The sequence below is a fragment of the Leptidea sinapis genome, chromosome 45, assembly GCF_905404315.1.
Source record: "Leptidea sinapis chromosome 45, ilLepSina1.1, whole genome shotgun sequence".
Taxonomy (NCBI): Eukaryota; Metazoa; Arthropoda; class Insecta; order Lepidoptera; family Pieridae; genus Leptidea; species Leptidea sinapis.
Genome location: NC_066309.1, coordinates 8,432,501 through 8,440,000, shown reverse-complemented (window position 1 = coordinate 8,440,000; position 7,500 = coordinate 8,432,501). Strand labels below are relative to the sequence as shown.

The following is a 7,500-nucleotide window of genomic DNA, read 5'->3' as shown; positions in this document are numbered from 1 at the left end:
CTACTCTTCGCGCCTCCGCTTTCGCGAAGTCATCTTCAAGCCGGTGGCGTTTCCGGACTTGTGGGTTTTCTTCCGCCGCCCCCTACCTCGTGACTCCAGGCTCATCCGCATCTTCCGTGCCGCCTCCCTCTCGCAGAGTAGTTTGGCAAGCAGTTCCGACGCGTCTGGCCTATCCGAAGTCAGTTCGGCGAAGGGGTCATCAAGGTCAGTGGTTTGCACTCTAGAGTCGGTTGTCGGCTGGTCTTCCACGGGCGTCGTTGCTTCGCGGGACAGCTCCACCTCCCTGACGGTGGCCGCAATCCGCATCTCCTCTACGTACTCGAGCACTTTGCTTTTGTACGCAGCGGAGCGCCTTTGGCCCTTAATCGCCTCCACAGTCCTTCCGGAACCTGAGAGACGAGCCGCCAGGGTAATATTGGTGCACTTCCCGGTCTCCACAATTAATCCCGCTTCAGTACGCGCCAACATCGTCAACTCTTCATCGCTCCACCTCCTCTTTACCCTATCTGTAGGGGCGGCTTCGGCGTTCGAATGCACCGGGTGGGCCCTTCGTTTATGGACGCCCAGCCCGATAGCAGTATTAAATGGTCGTGTACAAATCGGACACGTGAACTGGAGATGACCACCGCTCGGCGATCGACCAGATTCAGCGTCCGGGTTTATAATCGAGATGCTCTCTGACTCCTGCGGGAGGTCAGAGGTCAAATCCACTGCCGTGGTACGGCCCACATAATTTGACAAAGCTTTCTCTTAGATTGTCGGCCGTGGGGGCTGCTAACCCTTCACAGCCGATTCGTACGCGGCTTTCGCTAGGCTCCTCCCGAAGGGCCGCTGTACTTGAGCACCCGTAAACGGGCACCCCATCGGAGCTCATTGGGGGCTCACCCCCAATGCATCACCCGCTATGTGGTGTGGATCGTACAGGTGATAATGCACGCTCCCCGCCCAGCCTCCAGGCAAGCCTGTTGACCTAGCAGTAGAGCATGCTCCTCGCTTGAAAGCCAGGGAACGCGGCGAGGTTCAGCACTCTGGCAGTTGATGGCTGAAAGGATGTTTTGGCGTTCCCCCTCCCCCCAAAATGGATATTTCTATCCAACGTTAGTTAAGAGCGGCGGCACCGCGTGCAGGTCGTGGGTAGGAGTTGGGCTTCACTAATGCAACTGCACTTTACGCGCAGCGCATTAGCTCTTCCCCATTGCAAAGGGTAGTGCACGCACGTCATCGCCTCAAAGAGACTCAGTCTATGATCCCCCGTCCACAGTATTTTGCCAGCAAACCCATGAACGGGCCGTACACCCCCAGTGGAGCAACTCGGACTCTCCAGCCCGTTAGGGCCCTGCTCCGGGAGCATTAGCGTGTTGCAGTTAAGAGAGTCATAGTTACTCCCGCCGTTTACCCGCGCTTGCTTGAATTTCTTCACGTTGACATTCAGAGCACTGGGCAGAAATCACATTGCGTCAACACCCGCGAGGGCCATCGCAATGCTTTGTTTTAATTAGACAGTCGGATTCCCCTTGTCCGTGCCAGTTCTGAGCTGACCGTTGAACGGCGGTCGTACAGTACCGCGCCGATCGCGCACGAGACGAAACCGACGCGGACTTACGGCTAGGAAGATCCGCGAAAGGCCGGAACGCGGGTCCGGATTCAGCACGACGCGCGAGACCACCTTGCGATGGAGACACGCGCGAGCATCGACCAGGCCCGGCACCGGCCGCATCCGCTTCCCGTCCAAACCCGACACGCCCCGGTCCTCAGAGCCAATCCTTATTCCGAAGTTACGGATCCAATTTGCCGACTTCCCTTACCTACATTATTCTATCGACTAGAGGCTCTTCACCTTGGAGACCTGCTGCGGATATGGGTACGAGCCGGCGCGACATCTCCACGTACATCCCTCACCTGAATTTTCAAGGTCCGCAGAGAGTATCCGGACACCGCCGCAAATGCGGTGCTCTTCGCGTTCCGAACCATATCTCCCTTCTATAGGATTCCATGGAACTCGAACGCTCAGGCAGAAAAGAAAACTCTTCCCGGACCACTCGGCGGCGTCTTCAGGCCACTTTGGGTTACCCCGTCGAACACTCGCTTGAGAAACGAGAGAACGATTATTGAAACGGTTCCGCTGCCGGGTTCCGGAATAGGAACCGGATTCCCTTTCGCTCAAAGGGCGTTATTTATCATATACACAAAATATATATAAACACGCCGCATCGACATAAGATCTCTCCTTGAGCTTAGGATCGACTGACTCGCGAGCAACTACTGTTCACGCGAAACCCTTCTCCACGTCAGTCCTCCAGGGCCTCGCTGGAGTATTTGCTACTACCACCAAGATCTGCACCGACGGAGGCTCCAGGCGGGCTCACGCCCAGACCCTTCTGCGCACTCCGCCGCGCACGTCCTACTCGTTACGGCATAATACGCGTGCGCTTTGACACGCACGCGCCGATTGCCGGTAACGGTAGTGTATAGGCAAAACGCTTCAGCGCCATCCATTTTCAGGGCTGGTCGCTTCGGCAGGTGAGTCGTTGCACACTCCTTAGCGGATTCCGACTTCCATGGCCACCGTCCTGCTGTCATGAGCGACCAACGCCTTTCATGGTGTCCCATGAGCGTTTTTTAGGCGCCTTAACACTACGTTTGGTTCATCCCACAGCGCCAGTTCTGCTTACCAAAATTGGCCCACTTGGCACCGTCATCAGATCTCCGGCTTCATCGTTCGAGTAAGCCGGAGTTCTCACCCATTTAAAGTTTGAGAATAGGTTGAGGTCGTTTCGGCCCCAATGCCTCTAATCATTCGCTTTACCGGATGAGACTGTTACGAGTCGACGCCAGCTATCCTGAGGGAAACTTCGGACGGAACCAGCTACTAGATGGTTCGATTAGTCTTTCGCCCCTATACCCAGTTCCGACGATCGATTTGCACGTCAGAATCGCTACGGTCCTCCATCAGGGTTTCCCCTGACTTCGACCTGACCAGGCATAGTTCACCATCTTTCGGGTCCCAGCATCTGTGCTCAGAGCGCGCCCGCATTCGCTGATTGGAAACGAGACGCCTCGGGAGTGCGAGAGATCGATTTTTGACGACCGACGCTCCATCCTCCCTGAGCGCGCGACAAGCGCGCGCCTTCACTTTCGTTGCGCCTTTCAGTTTTGTCTGTTTGAATTCATAACTCAATGACTCGCACACATGCTAGACTCCTTGGTCCGTGTTTCAAGACGGGTCCTGCGAGTGCCCGAAACAGTAACATTTTTTAATGATACGGCGACTCATACGCGCACAGTCCGAGATCTACACGGCTGCGACGACAGCGGCGTCGCGTCAGCATCCGCACAAGGGCAGGATGTCGACGACGACTCTCGCTCGCGTCGGGCCGGACGCGTCCCCGGATGGAGACGCGTGCGCGTTTCATGACAAGTACCGTCCGCCGCCGGCCGGCGATCGTCACGGTCGGACGGCTGTGCGCGTGAACGCGCAGCCGCCCGGCTCCCGGACAACGCTTAGGCCGAACAGACGAACGGGTCGCGATGCATAATGTGTACTAAGAGAGAAGTGCACGCCGTCCGGGTGCGTCAACGGCGGCGACCGGTGAACGCGAGCACGAGTCTCGCGCACATCGCGGCACGCCGCCGTACGCCCCGGAGTGACGATGAATCTCTCCGTTCGTTCATTCGAGTTTCGCAGGTTTACCCCTGAACGGTTTCACGTACTCTTGAACTCTCTCTTCAAAGTTCTTTTCAACTTTCCCTCACGGTACTTGTTCGCTATCGGTCTCGCGGTTATATTTAGCCTTAGATGGAGTTTACCACCCACTTAGGGCTGCACTCTCAAGCAACCCGACTCTGAGGAGAGTCCCTCTCGCGGACTCGCTCCGTCGCTACGGGCCTGGCACCCTCTATGGGAAAACGGCCCCGTTCAAGACGAACTTGGACGGGAGCGGCGACCGCGAGAAAGCGGAACCTCCCTAACACCACATGTCCCGCGACCGTGACGACCGCGGGATTCGGCGCTGGGCTTATCCCTGTTCGCTCGCCGCTACTGAGGGAATCCTGGTTAGTTTCTTTTCCTCCGCTTACTAATATGCTTAAATTCGGCGGGTGATCCTCCCTGATCTGAGGCCAACGATAAAAAGTATGAGGCAGACACGATATCCGTCAGCGCAGCGACACCGTCGTGCGCGCGCCGCCAATAAGTCTCAACGACGTATCGTCGACCCGCGCACGTACCGCGATCGAAGCGCCCTTCGGACGTCGAGTCCGCCTACTCGTTTGCACGCTCACGTCGGGCCGAAATAACACGTGCAGCGCACGGGACGCGAACCGAAGGCGCAGCCACGCACGCCGTTCACATAGAGAGCTCTGCATAGATTAATTAAAATTAATCACGAGATATCCGCGTGTGACAGCGAACGAGCGCGCCCCGGTACCGCGCCCGTCTCCGTGACCCACGTCGGGCGTGAGGCGGAGACGGCGTTGCACGCGAACAGCACCACGCGTTGCGGCTTATTTTACATTTTCGAACGGATCGAGCGGGCCCCGGAAAACCGGCGGGGTTTACCCGAGCCCGGCCCGAAGACCGTCACTCGTTTTACACGTTTTTTAGGCGCGCAAACAGTGTTGTCAGCATACAGCGACGGCGTCGTCGTATTCTTTTATGCAGCCGGCCCTCAGACAGGAGTGGTCCTGGATATTTCTCCACGGACCGCAATGTGCGTTCGAAATGTCGATGTTCAAATGTGTCCTGCAGTTCACACTATGACGCGCAGTTAACTGCGTTCTTCATCGACCCGCGAGCCAAGTGATCCACCGTTCAGGGTAATAGTTTTTATATTTAGAAAATACGTGAACGATCTCTGTGTGTAACAAAATATTATGTGACGCACGCATTGCGCGTACGTCGTGATCTCGACTCGCTTCGCACTCGACATGAGCGCGTCGCGAGACGCACGCGCGTCGCGTACATGCGAACCGCGCCCGCCGAAGCGTCGTGCCGGAGACGTCGTGCCGGACACCCCCCCCACTTGCGGCGGGAGATGTCAGCGCGCGCGCGGCAAACGCGACAACGGAGCACAGAGAGCACATCGCGAGCGCGAAAATAATCAGTGATTGACACGTGATTGAAGTTATCATCGTCAACAGTCGGCTGTGAGCGAAGCGTGTCGGCGACAACGCTCGCGCACGCGACCGTTACACGTTAATGATCCTTCCGCAGGTTCCCCTACGGAAACCTTGTTACGACTTTTACTTCCTCTAAATGATCAAGTTTGGTCAACTTCCCAGCAACGCCGACGGCCGCGAAGCCACCGCGTGTCGGTCCGAAGACCTCACTAAATCATTCAATCGGTAGTAGCGACGGGCGGTGTGTACAAAGGGCAGGGACGTAATCAACGCGAGCTTATGACTCGCGCTTACTAGGAATTCCTCGTTTATGGGGGATAATTGCAAACCCCAATCCCCAGCACGAAGGAGTTTCAACGGGTTGCCCGGGCCTCTAGGCCAGGGAGAACATGTTGATTCCTTCAGTGTAGCGCGCGTGCGGCCCAGGACATCTAAGGGCATCACAGACCTGTTATTGCTCAATCTCGTGCGGCTCGAAGCCGCCGGTCCCTCTAAGAAGAATTTTAATACGCCGCCAGTGAGTTGCGCGACCCTGAAGCCGCGCACACCTAAATGACGACGCCTATTTAGCAGGCCAGAGTCTCGTTCGTTATCGGAATCAACCAGACAAATCACTCCACCAACCAGGAACGGCCATGCACCACCACCCATTGAATCAAGAAAGAGCTATCAATCTGTCAATCCTTTCAATGTCCGGGCCGGGTAAGTTTCCCCGTGTTGAGTCAAATTAAGCCGCAGGCTCCACTCCTGGTGGTGCCCTTCCGTCAATTCCTTTAAGTTTCAGCTTTGCAACCATACTCCCCCCGGAGTCCAAAATCTTTGGTTTCCCGGAAGCTGCCCGCCGAGCCATTGTAGTAACGTCGGCGGATCGCTAGATGACATATTTACGGTTAGAACTAGGGCGGTATCTAATCGCCTTCGAACCTCTAACTTTCGTTCTTGATTGATGAAAACACCTTTGGCAAATGCTTTCGCTGATGTTCGTCTTGCGACGATCCAAGAATTTCACCTCTAACGTCGCAATACGAATGCCCCCAGTTATCCCTATTAATCATTACCTCGGAGTTCTGAAAACCAACAAAATAGAACCGAGATCATATTCTATTATTCCATGCACGAAATATTCAAGCGGCATTTTGAGCCCGCTTTGAGCACTCTAATTTGTTCAAAGTAAAATTGTCGGCCCATCTCGACACTCACTGAAGAGCACCGCGATAGGATTTTGATATTGAACCGGCGTTTTACCGCCGGCTCACCGACGATATGCTCCGCAGACGTGTCAGTATCACCGCGGATGCGATGCACCGACAGCGCGGCGCACAAATGCAACTACGAGCTTTTTAACCGCAACAATTTTAGTATACGCTATTGGAGCTGGAATTACCGCGGCTGCTGGCACCAGACTTGCCCTCCAATTGTTCCTCGTTAAAATATTTAAAGTGTACTCATTCCGATTACGAGGCCTCGTAAGAGTCCCGTATCGTTATTTTTCGTCACTACCTCCCCGTGCCGGGAGTGGGTAATTTGCGCGCCTGCTGCCTTCCTTGGATGTGGTAGCCGTTTCTCAGGCTCCCTCTCCGGAATCGAACCCTGATTCCCCGTTACCCGTGACAACCATGGTAGTCGCAGAAACTACCATCGAAAGTTGATAAGGCAGACATTTGAAAGATGCTTCGCCGGTACTGGACCATGCGATCGGCAAAAGTTATCCAGATTCATCAAAATTAACGACTTCGGACGCGAGGCCCTCCGTCGATTGGTTTTGATCTAATAAAAGCACTCATCCCATCACTGGTCAGAGCTCTGATTGCATGTATTAGCTCTAGAATTACCACAGTTATCCAAGTAACTGAGTAAGATCTAAGGAACCAAAACTGATATATTGAGCCATTCGCGGTATCGCCTTAATACGGCTTGCACTGAGACATGCATGGCTTAATCTTTGAGACAAGCATATAACTACTGGCAGGATCAACCAGGGAGCTGCTGCAAACAACGATTGTTGTCGCGCTCAGCGCGTCATGCGTCGCGATCTCCCCTTAGGGCGTCGCGACTATGACATCTTGAACATATCGTGAGATATCCGTTCGCGCACTGTATACTATATATCTCAAAGGCATACGGTGCGCGTTGAACGAATCATAAATCGGCGATGGGCCGATTGTATGTTATGAAAGTTCAGTAACGAGAGTCCCTTCGGGTAATAATAAAAATGATGACACGCAATAGAAGCGGTATCAACGTATTAATATCGGTACACGTCGTGATCACAAATCGGATCGACGCCCGGTGCTTGAGAGGAGCGTGAACGTCTCGCACGAGTGAAATGCGCGACGCGTTCCGGCTTGCGGGCCCTCACGTTAAAAATCTTAACAGAGGGAA

General features: G+C 54.7%; 2 non-coding genes and 1 pseudogene across 2 annotated transcripts; all 3 read right to left on the bottom strand.

Annotated features, from left to right (window-relative positions):
- LOC126977756 (large subunit ribosomal RNA) overlaps positions 1-4,122 on the bottom strand; it is an 8,016-nt pseudogene extending 3,894 nt beyond the window's left edge.
- A 539-nt stretch (positions 4,123-4,661) lies between these two features.
- LOC126977785 (5.8S ribosomal RNA) lies at positions 4,662-4,818 on the bottom strand. The gene has a single exon (XR_007732413.1). It is a non-coding gene; the product is annotated as a 5.8S ribosomal RNA (ribosomal RNA).
- A 377-nt stretch (positions 4,819-5,195) lies between these two features.
- Positions 5,196-7,100, bottom strand: LOC126977686 (small subunit ribosomal RNA). Its single transcript, XR_007732359.1, has one exon. It is a non-coding gene; the product is annotated as a small subunit ribosomal RNA (ribosomal RNA).
- Between the last annotated feature and the right edge of the window lie 400 nt (positions 7,101-7,500).